General features: G+C 41.4%; 1 protein-coding gene across 1 annotated transcript in view; it reads right to left on the bottom strand.

Annotated features, from left to right (window-relative positions):
• The window catches only part of PPM1B (protein phosphatase, Mg2+/Mn2+ dependent 1B), a 111,109-nt gene extending 97,657 nt beyond the window's left edge, over nt 1-13,452 (bottom strand). The window contains exon 1 of the mRNA XM_066595556.1: nt 13,377-13,452. The gene's annotated coding sequence lies outside the window, so the exon portion shown is untranslated. The remainder of the gene's footprint in view (nt 1-13,376) is intronic.
• Nucleotides 13,453-14,052: the final 600 nt, after the last annotated feature.

A 14,052-nucleotide genomic window follows, 5' to 3' on the forward strand; every position in this document is an offset into this window, starting at 1 on the left:
AGTGTGTACGGGTGCTACATTTAATCTATGCGCATCGGAGTTACGGGGTCGGGTGGTCCGAGCAACTGTCATCCTGCCTGGTAATGTAGCAAAGGAGGTCCTTAGGCTTCCCTAGCTTAGGGGCCCGGTTGCAACTGCGACCCCTATAGCTACACCACTGCATGTTACAGAGTTTGCATTGGAGCCCAGGAGCTTCAAGATATACCTCTGAAGAGTCTTTCCTTTTAGACTTTTTCTCTCTTTTGAATTAACTGCAGACTTTGGCTTAAAAAAAACTGCACCAAAAACTGCATGTGAATACCCAGCAAGAATAACATTACATTGACAACTACCAACATATTTGTTTTAACTGCAAGTTGGTGTTACTAAGAAAGGAAGTTATGACCAGAAATTCATCCAAGGAGCTTGGTAACACACTGCTATTCCTCTATTTAGAGATCAATGAATCATATCATTTACTTGGGTACAGAAATACCAAATATATCTTCCCTTCAATAATCATAGCTGTTCTTACATTTGGCAGGAAGTCAAAACTTCAACTCTAGGTTTTCTCAACTTACAGTGTGTTTACTGCCATGGATACACAGGCTTGTAAATGGTGTATTTACAATTTGAGTGACATTGTGCTTAGGCCTCGTGCACACTGCCTTATTGCAGATCCATGATGTAAAGGTCCATTTTCTCCAATTCATTATGACATGCTTTACATGAAGGCACAACAAGGCAGCAATTGAAGTGCCTATGAGTCCATAATAAGGAGCCATGGGGACTCCATGTTCTCACCACAGACAAAACATTCCCTATGGGAGCTGACATGATGATCGGCTGATCAATTCATGACACTCCGACAAATAGCTGATTGGCTTACAAGCCATCTTTTTCAGTACTTGCTTATGAAAAGGAATATTGAGTAGGAGACTCCCCTCTATGATGTCTGTTTGAATTAATAGGGCAAATGGACAGGGGTTGTCTTAAAAGGGTATTTTGGTTATGGGACATTTTCTTCAAGTTTTCACCCATCTACTGGGTGGCTGAAAACTGATAGATTGGTGGGGTCTGACTACTGGGACTCCACTATACCAAGAACAAGGGTCTCTTTCCCCAGATCCTCTTTACTTCCAAGTTTCTTCTTACATCCACAGTGACATGATTGAACGTAGTGAAGGTCGTGCTTGTGCAGCTGCCACTCCACTTATTTCAATGGGGATAATGCGGCAGATGTTTCCTTCATCCCTGCGAGGAAAAAGAATTCCCTGCTGCACTTGTCACATCTGTGACAGATGCAGCAAAGGAATTCTTTATCCCTGCGGGGAATAAAGAATTCCCTACCATAGCTGTCACAGATGACAGCTATGGTAGGGAATCCAGCTGCCAGTATCCTGTAATTTTTTTCAGGGAAGGGCTTTAAATATAAGCTCTTCCCTGAAAAACATGAAAAAATTGTGATAAAAAAAACATACTCACCTTTCTTCAGCTGCTGGGGCTCAGCCGTGTCTAGCCGGCTCTTCTCCTTCACTGCTCTGGGGAGTATTCAGTAGGCGGGGATTTAAAATCCCCACCTGCTGAATGGGCTGCCTCTGATTGGCTGAGCACTGTGACCAATCAGAGACTGCTCTCAGCTATTGAATTACAGCTGAGAGCTGCCTCTGATTGGTACCTGCGCTCAACCAATCAGAGGCAGCACTCACCCATTAATGAATTCATGAATTGATGAGTTCATGGGTGGATCCCCTACCGCAGCTGTCATCTGTGACAGCTGTGGTAGGGAATTCCTTATTCCCCACAGGGATGAAGAATTCCTTTGCTGCATCTGTCACAGATGTGGCAGGTGCAGCAGGGAATTCTTTTTCCCCGTGGGGATGTGTTCTTCATCCCCGCGGGAACATAGCAGCGGCAGACAGGTAAGTTTATATGTAAAGCTCTTCCCTGAAAAACAATTCAGGGTGCCAGCAGACCATTGTCTTCAGTGGAGCCGCCGGCAGCAGCCGCGGCTCCATTGAAGACAATGCGTGCTTTACCTGTAGTGCATGCATGTCCTATCTTTACAGGCACACACCTGTAAAACACGGACATGTGAACACACCATAGGGAATGCATTGGTTCTAATAGAAGCGTGTTTTTGTGCGCGCGTATGCACGCACAAAAACACGCTTGTGTGAAGCCACCATAAGAGTGAAATGTAACCCCCAATCTCAGGATCGCGGGGTTTCCAGCGGTTGAACCCTTACTGATATATCAGTTTTCACCCATCCAGGGAAAACAACCATCCTGTAACTGGAATACTCCTTTGATGAACCTACTTATAAAAACTACACCCTGCTCCTATCACTAAAAGTACTGGAGGTTTATCTACAGTGATATAAAATGCTTGCATTGACCGGTCATCAAAAGTAGTGCAAGGTGGGCCAAATGTATCAAAATGTGGCATCATAAGTTTGGCACAACTCTCTAGACATGTAAGGGTGGCTACACATTAGATATGGATTGGATGAACCTGCTGATTTTTATGGGACCGGCCGAACATCTAATGTATCTGGGGGGCCTTCAACAATTCACCCAATTGCAGATGTCAGGGAAGATAAGGTTTGGGCAGTTGGGTTTCAACTGCCTGATCCTATTGTTCTCGAGAGATAAGCCACCACCAGAGGAATCTGGCAGAGGCTTTCTCTCCTCTCCTCAGCCACAACACATGCATACTTAGCTGGCCCTGTATGTGTATAGGAATCCCAGGCGAGATAGCTGTTGGCCAAACAAACATTTGGCTGCCAGCTATATAATGTGTTTGGCAGCGTAAGACACACTTCTCTTTTAAATGCCATCTCATGGCTAGTTTACATATACACAGACACACAAAAAGTGCACACTAGTAAATCTGACACATTTTACATTTCTTGTTCTCAACTCCCCCTTTTGTCTAGATACCTTTAAACTGATGATGTAGGTGTAAAATATGTCCCAAAAACACATAATAAATTTGATGCACACCCTGTATTCCACGTTTTCAATACAATATAATATCAATAGTTGATCTGTCCTGAGGATAGATCGGTGTTCATGACTGTATATGAATTACTAGAGTTTTCGAGATAGGATGTTGATCCAGATTTGGAGTCGGAATTTTTTTCTCTCTAATATGGGGTAATTGGCAATTGCCTTATTGGGGGTTGGTTATTGCCTCTTTCTAGATCAACACCGTAGGATAATTGATTAGATTTGATGGACTTGTGTCTTTTTTCAGCCTTATGAATTATATCACTGGAGGGATGGATAAGAATGATCTGATCTGCTGTTCCTCTCTGGTTAAGGGCCCTTATACATTGGACGGTCTGCTAGGCGCAAATGTCTGACTGGTCATCCCAGTGATAATCGTCCCTGTGCTTTTACGGAGGAATGATGACCACTACTGAATGGAGGCGGAGCGGGCCGGGGATCATTCTGGCCCTCTTACCCCCATTCTCAATAAACAGGCAGTTGTTCATTCTTTATTGGGGAATATTTATTAAAGGGTTATCCTATAAAGAACATTTATTATTACCTCTCCACAGGATAGGTGCTAAATATATGAGTGATAGCTGGAGACACCACTGCTGGGACTCCATTGATCACAAGAAAAGAATTCTTAAGTACTATAGAAGAGTTGGAATGGAGTGGTAGTTACACAGGCACCCTGCTGCTCAAGCCAATGTCTAGGGGACTGATGGACTTAGCTGTGTGCAGTGCATTGCTCCATTCAAAGTCAGGAAATATATGTGTTCAAAACACAGTAATGACTCTGACGAACAATCAAGAAGGATTTTCAAACCAACCCACACACAGAGTATATCCATAGCTATATATACAGTATAATCGGCTTTGTAACTACCTGAGTGAAGTGGTATAGTTAGTAGGATAACGTCAGTGGATGGTGCCAAAGGGTGCTAAACTCCCAGTGTGCTCGGTTGCCGAAAGACGGGCAATGTTAAAGCAGGGTGGCATGTAAAGGGGCAAAAGCGAATGTTTATTCGCTCAAGCAAATGTTCATTCTCATAAGCGAATACAGCTGTGAACATTCACACGCTTGAGCGATTTACCATTTGCATAAGGACCCTTTTACACGGGCCGATAAATCATTCAGATACTCACATCCAGAGTCAATCTGTACAATTATCGTTCAGTGTAAATGCACCAACTGAACAATTAATGAGAACTCATTCACTTCTCACTTGCTGTTCAGTTTCTGCATGCAGAAAACTGAATAACGGATCAGCCTGTGTAATCAGGCAGTCGATCCCCGGTCCACTCTACCTCTTTTCACTAGAGATGCTCGTTCCTCTGTAAAAACACAGAAACAATTATCGCTGGGACAAGCTGTCGGGCAACTGTGGCCAACAGGTCATCCCATGTAAGAGCGCCCTTTGTAAATAAATATTCGCTAATGCCTTCGCTTTAGCCCCTTTTACATAAGATAGTAAATATACATCACATTGTCAAATGCTCAGTGGTATTATACAATTGTTCAGATAAATCATCAAAAGTCAAGTCTGACATAACCCACAACCCCTCGGCATAGCTACTTGGCCTTCTTCTCCCTTAATCTGCTTCCCACTATTACCGAGAAAAAGCTCTCCATCTTGTTCTCCAAATCACATTTCACCATCTGTGCATTTGCTCCAATCCCATCTCATCTGATCCCCAACCGTACCACTATAATAATCACAGGTCCAACTCACCTTTTCAATCTTTTACTGACTTCTAATATCTTCCCTTCATCATTTTTGTATCGAAATTCCTGGAACAGCACATCCACTTTGAACTGCCCTTAACCTCTCATCCCATTCACTATTTGGCCAGCTGTAATCTAGCTTCCAAGCCTAGTACTCTATTGAAACCACCCTAATCAAAATTGATCTTCTGACCACAAATGCCTCAAAACATTACTTTGTGTTCCTACTCCACCTGTTCTCTGCCTTGGGCACGGTCAACCACTCACAAAGTTGCAAACTTTCTCTTCCCTTGCAAAATTGGCCCCATCCTGAATGTCCTCGTACCTCACTGACCAGACATTTAGTGTCTGCCATTCACATATCACATATGCTCCCCGTGCCTTGTCTCTGTTGGTATCCCTCAAGTCCCTACTCACCCATACTTCTGCATCTACATTTTTGGCCTAGGATGGCTCATAGAATTCCCCATGCCTTGTCTCTGTTGGTGTCCCTCAAGTCCCTACTCACCTATACTTCTGCATCTACACTTTTGGCCTTGGATGGCTCATAGAATTCTATGGCTTTCATCGCCACCTTTATGCTTATGACACCTAAATCTATTTCTCTGGCCGGAATGTTACCACTCTGCTATCCAGAATCCCAGAGTGTCTACTGGCCATAGCCTCCTTCTTTTCTTACCCCTTTCTAAAATTCAACATGGAGAAAACTGAACTCATCGTCTTTCCCCCACTTTATTCAATACCCCTATCAGACTTACCACTCACAATCAATGGCTCCATACTTTCCCACAGGCCACTGTCTCGATATAACATTTGACTCACCATGTCTATCAAATCATACATACTAGCACTAACCCCTTTCTGCCTCTTCCAGCTCAAAAACATCTCTGACATGATTTTCCCTCAAATCCAAGTTTTAAAAAATGCTAGTGCATGCCCTCATCATCTCCCGTTTAGACTACTGCAACATTCTTCTCTGTAGACTCCCATCCAACACTCTTGTGCCCTTCTAATCCATCCTCAATCTCTGCTTCCCAGCTAATCGACCTCTTTCCCCGTTAATCCTCTGCCTCTCACATCTGCCAATCTTTTCCCTGGCTGCCTATCGTCCAGAGAATCAAATTCAAGATATTATCAATGACATACAAGGCTATGCATAACCTTCCCCCCCTACCATTCATTTCTGACTTGATACCATTCACATATAATCCCTACTACTCGTAAGAACTCCTCCACTGTTCTCCCCTGGTCTGCTCCTCACACAATCATCCCCAGGATTTCTCCCATGCATCACCTATATATACTCTGGAAACAGTGTAGAACAACCAGTTTGATCTGGCCACTAGTAGCCACCACAGTAAACAAGGATAAGGATTGGGAGACCACCATTCTAGCAATAGAGGTGGGACTTGCATCTGTTAGACATTTATGACATATTCTATGGATATACCAAAAATGTTCAATGTGGGAATATTCCTTTAAGTAGTTAAAAATCTGTTAATTCATTTATTCTTGTAGATCTGAGTGACAACCTATACGGCTGCCATAACATTTCCTGCAACTCCTGATTTACATATTGAATATTTCCATGCAGCTGCAGCATACATTCCTATCCATATAGAGCTAGATTACAAAGTAGATTTAGGACTTTATGACAGCTGGCTGACATCACCTTGTGGCAGCCATATTGTTTGCTCACATTACTTCCCGGCTCATGTACTGCAAAAGAAAATTAAATGAGCTCTAGTAGACATACATGATGATTAGCCCTCGTTAGATGGTGTCGAGAATTCGACCAGTCTAACAGGACCTTAACTTTTCTTTTTAAGGGGTTGTCCCACCAATTAAAATTGCTACACTTTGTTTCCTAGGCGTTGCTGTCCAAGTGACCTTCTACGAATGGTGATGCCCTGCCCAGAAGTACAAAGTGGTTGTGAAGCAATCTTAAATGGTAAGACGACCCCTTAAAGTTGTTTTTTTTCCTTTTTGATACATTTGAAATGTAATTTGCAAACTTTTTTTAGGGCAGAAATGATCAAATCAATTTGTATCTATCTACATTTCGCATTCAAATATGCATGCAAACATTCCTACACATACATGATGACTCAGTACATCAATAGACAGACTGTTCTACACATATGTACAAGGTCTATTGACTAGACTTGTTCTTCTCATTGCGTGTGCACTGTCTGTAATGAGAGTGAAGGAGTCCACTCAATGGATCAAGCCGGGTGGACAGTGAAGGAAATGGGAAGCAGGTATAAAAATCACATTCGCTGGACTCAACAACCCCTGAGCTATGAACCCATAACTTTACTTTATATGTCTCATAGGACCTGACAGGTTCCTTTTAAATGTTCCTCAAATGGAAGTAATCTCTTACTTGTCTTTAATTTTGCAATGCTATTTTAACCCTTTGCAATCCACTGTCTGACATCTTAAGACCTTATGATTTAAGGCTGTACAGCTCCGATGTTGGAAGACATCCGTCGGGGTTCTCTTACTGTATATTGCCAGCCTCTCTGCTGTCGGAGCCTATCCAGTAGGTCAACTCATGCAGTACTGGCTTTAGCCAGCATATGGTGACGTTGTATAACGGCAGAAAAAGAGTAAGCCCCCCTAGGAAAACCAGGATACAAATTGGATTGGAAAGGGTTAAATGGAACCCATAAAATGTGTATGTAGCTTTAATATACAACTAGGTTTATAGAATATACTGTTCAACAGTTTTCTCATTTAGGATTGACTTAATTTTAGATTGCACAGAAGAAATCTTTTTTGTTAGAAAGATTTTTTTTTTCTTTCAAGAAGTTCCACAAACATTCTGTCACAGCAAAGAACACAATAGAAATAATACCGCAAAAAGCATTAAAAACACAGAATACAGTTATACGAAGAAAACAACAATGACAATAATGTAAATCAGTACAATTGCCAGATCCTTATTTGGTGCCTAGATGAATCCCGAGGGACAATAAATCACAGTAACTGGCAGCTCTTTTCAGCAATATTGCGCATTGAATTGCATTGTATTGTATAGAAAATATTACAATTTCTGTCATACTGGAATCACTAATAATGCAAATGGTATTTTAGATATCCCTTTTAACAATGGAAAAACCTGCCTCAAAGTAACAGAGTGTTATATAATCATTGAATCGAATGTTTGCTGCAAAAACAATGCTCCGCTCCAGACTTTTTATATAACTTCTCGGTTATATTTTTCCTTGTTTACTTTTTGATGGATTTTAGACTACAATTTAAAAACTTTTCTAGGACAAAAATGAAATTGCATTGTATCTGTCTACATACCGCATATAGATGCGTACACAAGTGTGAAGACATACACACATACACAATGATCTGTGATCAGGACCCAGAGTGACCTCCTGCTGGTATATAGGTAAAGGCAAAGTCCCTTGGTGCAAGCACCGAGTCATTACTGACTCCTAGGGTGACATTTGGCAGACTGCTTTTGTGGGTGGTTTGCCATTGCTTTTACACTCTAGCAAGCTGGGTACTCATTTTACCGACCTCGGAAGGATGGAAGGCTGAGTCAACCTTGAGTTGGCTACCTGAACCAAGTGGGGATTAAACCTGCTTCTGGTCATGTTAGTGGTTCTGAGTTCTGACCTGTGTTTCAGCCAAGAAAAGTGTTTATTCTTATAGATCTGGGGTGTTTTTATACAAGTCTTCCTATTACGGGTTGTCATTAGAAATGAGCGAGTATACTCGCTAAAGGCAATTGCTCGAGCGAGCATTGCCTTTAGCGAGTACCTGCCCGCTCGAGATTGAAGGTTCTGGTGCCGACGCGGGGAAGCGGTGAGTAGCGGCTGTCAGCAGGAGGGAGCGGGGGGGAGAGAGGGAGAGAGAGATCTCCCCTCCGTTCCTCCCCGCAGCTCCCTGCCCACCGTCAGCACCCGAACCTTCAGTCTCGAGTGGGGGAGATACTCGCTAAAGGCAATGCTCGCTCGAGCAATTGCCTTTAGCGAGTATACTCGCTCATTTCTAGTTGTCATGTAATCTTTTGCCACTATTTCATGTCACCATCTAGGGACAGTCAGGGTCTCGCCAGGTTCCTGATGTCGGGGCGACCTCGTTAGGGCGAGTGCTCCGCTATTGGGTAGAATTCTCCCATATTAGTGAGTTTGTGGTCAATGTCCTTGTCTTCCTCATATTATGTTTCCTTGTTATCCTTTTGTGTTATCTGTATTTGTACTACAGTGTATATTTATATAACCTTTTATGGTGCTACCTGTACATCCAGCTTGAATCTAGCAGTTGCCATACATCCGGTAATTACAGATGTAAGCAAATCAAATGTCTGCTAATAAAACAGTCTCTATTATGGACTTTATATGTAAAAGGCCTTTTATGCAGCCCCATATTTGGCCAGATTGTTCACCTGAATGTTTCTTTGCCCGATCAGTCGATCACTCGTCAGCTGATTAGCTCATTTATGCTAGCATAAAAACGCTCACTAGTTGACTTTATATCTCCCTGTGGAAATGGGGAGATGTGCAATCAACCAATAACAAGTCTATGGACACAAACCATTATGTTGAAGTATAATTTGAAAACCTTTTTAGGGTAAGAATGATCAAATCATTTTGTATCTGTCAATATTGCATCTTCAGATATATATAGATACACAATACATATTCACATACACACATCTAAGTCGTGGCCAAAAGTTTTGAGACTGACACAAATTTTGTTTTTCACAAAGTTTGCTGCTTCAGTGTTTTTACATACTTTAGTCAGATATTTTCATGGCTACTGAAGCATGATAAGCATTTCATAAGTTTTTAAACTTTTATTGACAAATATATTAAATTTAGGCAAAGACTTAAAATGGATGAAAAGCAACCCCACACACGAATGGTCTCAGGATGCTTTACTGTTGGCATGAGACAGCACACATGCAAGAACTTTATAATCAGGAGTGTATTGCCCTCTGACACACAAAAAGGAACTTATCCCTGTAATATAAGGAGCTGTAAGACCTGCTGACATATACTGACCGCAGACAGGATACAAATCACCAACACACAACAGGACTATAAGATCCCGGGGACATTCACATGTCCCACATCCAATGTTGTGTATCTGATTCTGTGCAGTAAATGTCCTGTTGGGGGGGCTTTATGTTGGAGAAACAGGACAAGGACTTAGAGCAAGGATGTTCTCATATCCACACAATTAAAGAAAGACACATTTACCTGTGACTGAGCATTTTTCTAGTCTCGACGCCAAATAGAACATATAAAGTCACCATATTAAAAAGCAATTTCAAGTCTCAGCGTCACAGAAGAATTTGGGAGTACAAGCTTATAACCATCCTGCATACTCTCAAGAACGAAATGAACCTCGGAGGGGGCTTCTTGCATCAGTGGAGAATATGAGAAATTTGGAGCAAAAATAACACACAGGCCTGGTGACCCCCTAACACCAATTTAGAGACCATAAAACTTTCACATCCCTAATCAGTGGACTAATTATTTACTCATCTTGTTTTAAGTGCACATAATCATACCATGTATTTGCCTTTATATATATAAATATATATATAAATATATATATATATCTTTTACTGAGAACAATCACACAGTACTCATGGTAGCGCTCACCTTTTCTCCTCTGGACAATCATTCTTCTAGATGTCCCGAACAGTCTGAAGGGGGCTTCATCAGAAACAATAACTTTACTCCCGTCTTCTACAGTCTGATCCCTGTACAGTATTTTCTCTGATGAAGCCCCTTCAGACTGTTTCGGACATCTGGAAGAATGATTGTTTGGAGAAGAAAACATGAGCACTACCATGAGTCCTGGGTCATGCCAACAGTAAAGCATCCTGACACCATTCATGTGTGGGGTTTCTTTTCATCTAAGGCAGCGGGCTCACTCATAATTTTGTCCAAGAACACCGCCATGAATAAAGAATGGTAGCTAAACATCCCCTAAGAGCTTCTCTCAACGATCAAGGAGCAATTTGGTAATGAACAATGTTTTTTTCACATGATGGAGCACCATGTGACAAGTTAAAAATTATAATTAAGTGTTTCCAAGGACAAAACATTGAAATTTTACTAGGAAACTCCACAGATTTCAATCCCATTAAGAACCTGTGGCAAATCCTCAAACACAAAAATCGTGATAAACTCCAAGCACTGATTAGGCAAGAATAGGTTGTCATCAGTTAGGATTTGGACCACAAGCTGACATCCAGCAAGTTAGAGCAAATTGCAGAAGTCTTGAAAGGTAAGGGTCAACACTGTAAATATCGAGTCCTGCCTAAACTTGACGTAGTTCTCAATAAAAGTTTAAAAACATACAAAATAGTTATACTTCACTAACCTCAGAAACATCAGACTAAAAGATCTAAAAACACTGAAGCACAAAAAGTTTTGGCCACGACTGTACACCTTTCAGCCATAACATTAAAAGTAGTTGTCTAATATATTGCATGCCCGCCTTAAGCGAGCTGTGACCAATAAGGCATTGGCTTCACAAAATTTGCCATCATTAACTTTTCCAGAAATTTGGGCTACAGTAGGTCTTCTAGATCAGACAGGCTAACTTTCACTCTCCATGCACATCAATGAGGCTTGTGCACCCACGACCTTGTTACCGATTTGCTGTTTGCCCTTCCTTGGACCATTTTTGTTAGGTACTAATAACAGCGGATCGGGAACACCCCACAATCCTCCAGCCAACTTGGCACTTGTCAGAGTTGTTCAGATCCTTACACTTGCCCATTTTTTTCTGCCTCCAACACATCAACTTCTAGAACTGACTGTTCTTTTTCTGCCCACTATATTTCACGCCTTGTCAGATGCAATTTTCACGAGATAATCAATGTTATTCACTTCAACAGATCTAGCAAATGTTAACTTGACATTTAGGCTTCATGTCCACGGTAAATGTAGTCATGGACATTTACTTAGTACTTACCTGTCCGGATGCAGTGCTGGCCTTCTTCATCCTGGCCAGATCTTTTTTCTTCTGCATGGCGGATGTGTGTAAGCGCATTGGCCAGCACGCTACGTTCATGCACAGTGCATTTTAATTTTTTTTTAATGTTCTGCTTTCCCATAGATCCGCAGCATGTCCGCAGTGTCAGCTGCGGGTGTGCCGCGAATCAGTCGTCTTCCATTGAGCTCAATGAAAGCTGTCCGTGTGGGAATCCGCAGAAAATGGAGCTGCGATTTTTTTTTTTAACCGCGTGAGTGATCCGCAAATCAGGAAAAGAGAATATCCGCAGATATTTAATTACCTGCAGATGCCCAATGATTGTCTATGGGCTGAATGAGCTCCGGATCGCACATGCGGGTGACGTTCAGATTCCGCAATTCAATTATGCCCGTGGACATGAGGCATTAGAGCCCATTGACACTTGCATTTATGGCTTCACTCACAATTCTGTTTTTCTGCACTGTTTTTGAAGCAGGAAAACTGAATTAAAATAAAAATGAACATTTGTTTTTTTCCTAGTGTTTTTAATGGGTTTTGCAAAAAAAAAAAAAACGGAAAAGAAATGGAAAAATTTTACTTCAATTCCATTACATTTTCATTTTTAAGGGAACAAATGACACAGCCTGCATCACTATTTGTTCCTGATAAAAATCAGAAACCTAACAGAACGGAAGCAAATTGAAAGCTTTCTGTTTTTTTTTTTTTTCTTAAACCATTGAAATCAATAGGGAAAAATTTTTTTTCACGTGGGCGTATTTGTGTATGTTTTTGCGCGTAGTAAATATTCTTGTCTTAAACACAGCAAATAGAACCCATTGACTTCAATGGGTTCATTCTCATTAATTTGTTTTGTGCGGGGGGTAAAAAGTAGGACCTACTCTATTTTCCTGCATTTTGTGCCTCAGAAGTCCCATAGAAGTCTATGGAAGGTGCACAAATATGCAATGGGCAGGGTGTAACACTGTGCAAAACGCATTAAAAAGAAGTGTTCCCCTTAGCGCGCAAAAAATGCTATGTGCTGATACTCGCACTAATCTACTTCTACAGCCTCGTTAATTTGCAAAAACGTCGTATAGGGGCGAGCGTTTTTCTGCAAAGGCTCGTGTGAAGCTGCCCAAACTCCACTTTTCTACTCCGAAAACAGAGCAGAGAAAAAGAATTGTGTCTGATGCCGTAAACGCAGGTGTGAATGTACCCCAACCTAACTAGAATGTACTACACAGCTTTATAATGATGCCACGATGAATAAGTCATGTTCACAACTGCTATATATGTACCTTAAACACATACACATACCGTACATACACACACATGTAGGCACACCAGTCTGTATTAGTCATACCTCCACGACACACATTCATACTTACATATACATTCACAATGACTCTGCACATATTAGAAAGCCAATGCAATGTCTGCTGTACAAAGCAATGCTCTGCTATGGATTTGGGGTAATTTTTGGAAAAAACTTTTTTGATTGATTAAAACTATAATTTAAAACTTTTTTAAAAGCCAAAAGTCATTGAACGGATCCGTATCAGCCTGCCGTGCACAGATATATACGTATATATGCACAAAAATACACGATGGCTCTGTACCCACAGGAGGAAGCAATACTTTCCTATCCTTGACTTTGTCCCTCGTAATTTAGTACATTTTTTAGCAGTTGGAAATAATAAGTAACTGGAAAACAAACCTGGTAGAGAAAGCGGTGGAGAGACTTGAACATGTGTACGGTCCTGTGAGGGTCGCTGGAATTGTGTGGACAACACTCGCCATTGAAATATGATGAGGACTGCATGGAATGTGGACGGAGAATTTCATCACTAAAATTAGTCTGGTGGCATATCTAAAGGCACATGGACTGAAATAATAGAGAGGGAAAACTTTGAAATATACATCTCTGATGTGATATATAAATGAAGGCGAAATACGTGCAAAACTGAGGAGGATGCAGTCATTTTGATACAGAAAGTAATAGATGTTACACAGTTCCTAACAGTTCTTACTAAGTTTATACAGCAAGATATCATTCAAGTGGGAAGGAAAGGACATGAGAGGCTGCACTTCACTGCCATTGTCTATTGTTCCCTACACTCGGAACAATCACTACATTAGGAACAGTTGGCATGTGAGGTCTTGTGTTTAGTAATGTGGCACCATGTGATGGCCTTGTCATAATCTGCTCTTAGATAATGTGCTTACCTTTCCTCCGCTCAGCAGAAGGCAACATTTGGCAGTCATGGGTGAATGTGTAGACTTCAGCAACTTTGACCGTGGGCAGCTTGTTGGTGCCTAGAAGAGTGCTGTCAGTATTTCCAGAAGAGTCGTACTCATTGGCTATTCCTGAACCTCGGTATCAAGAGTGTACT

The sequence above is a fragment of the Eleutherodactylus coqui genome, chromosome 3 (genome assembly GCF_035609145.1).
Source record: "Eleutherodactylus coqui strain aEleCoq1 chromosome 3, aEleCoq1.hap1, whole genome shotgun sequence".
In the NCBI taxonomy this organism is placed as follows: Eukaryota; Metazoa; Chordata; class Amphibia; order Anura; family Eleutherodactylidae; genus Eleutherodactylus; species Eleutherodactylus coqui.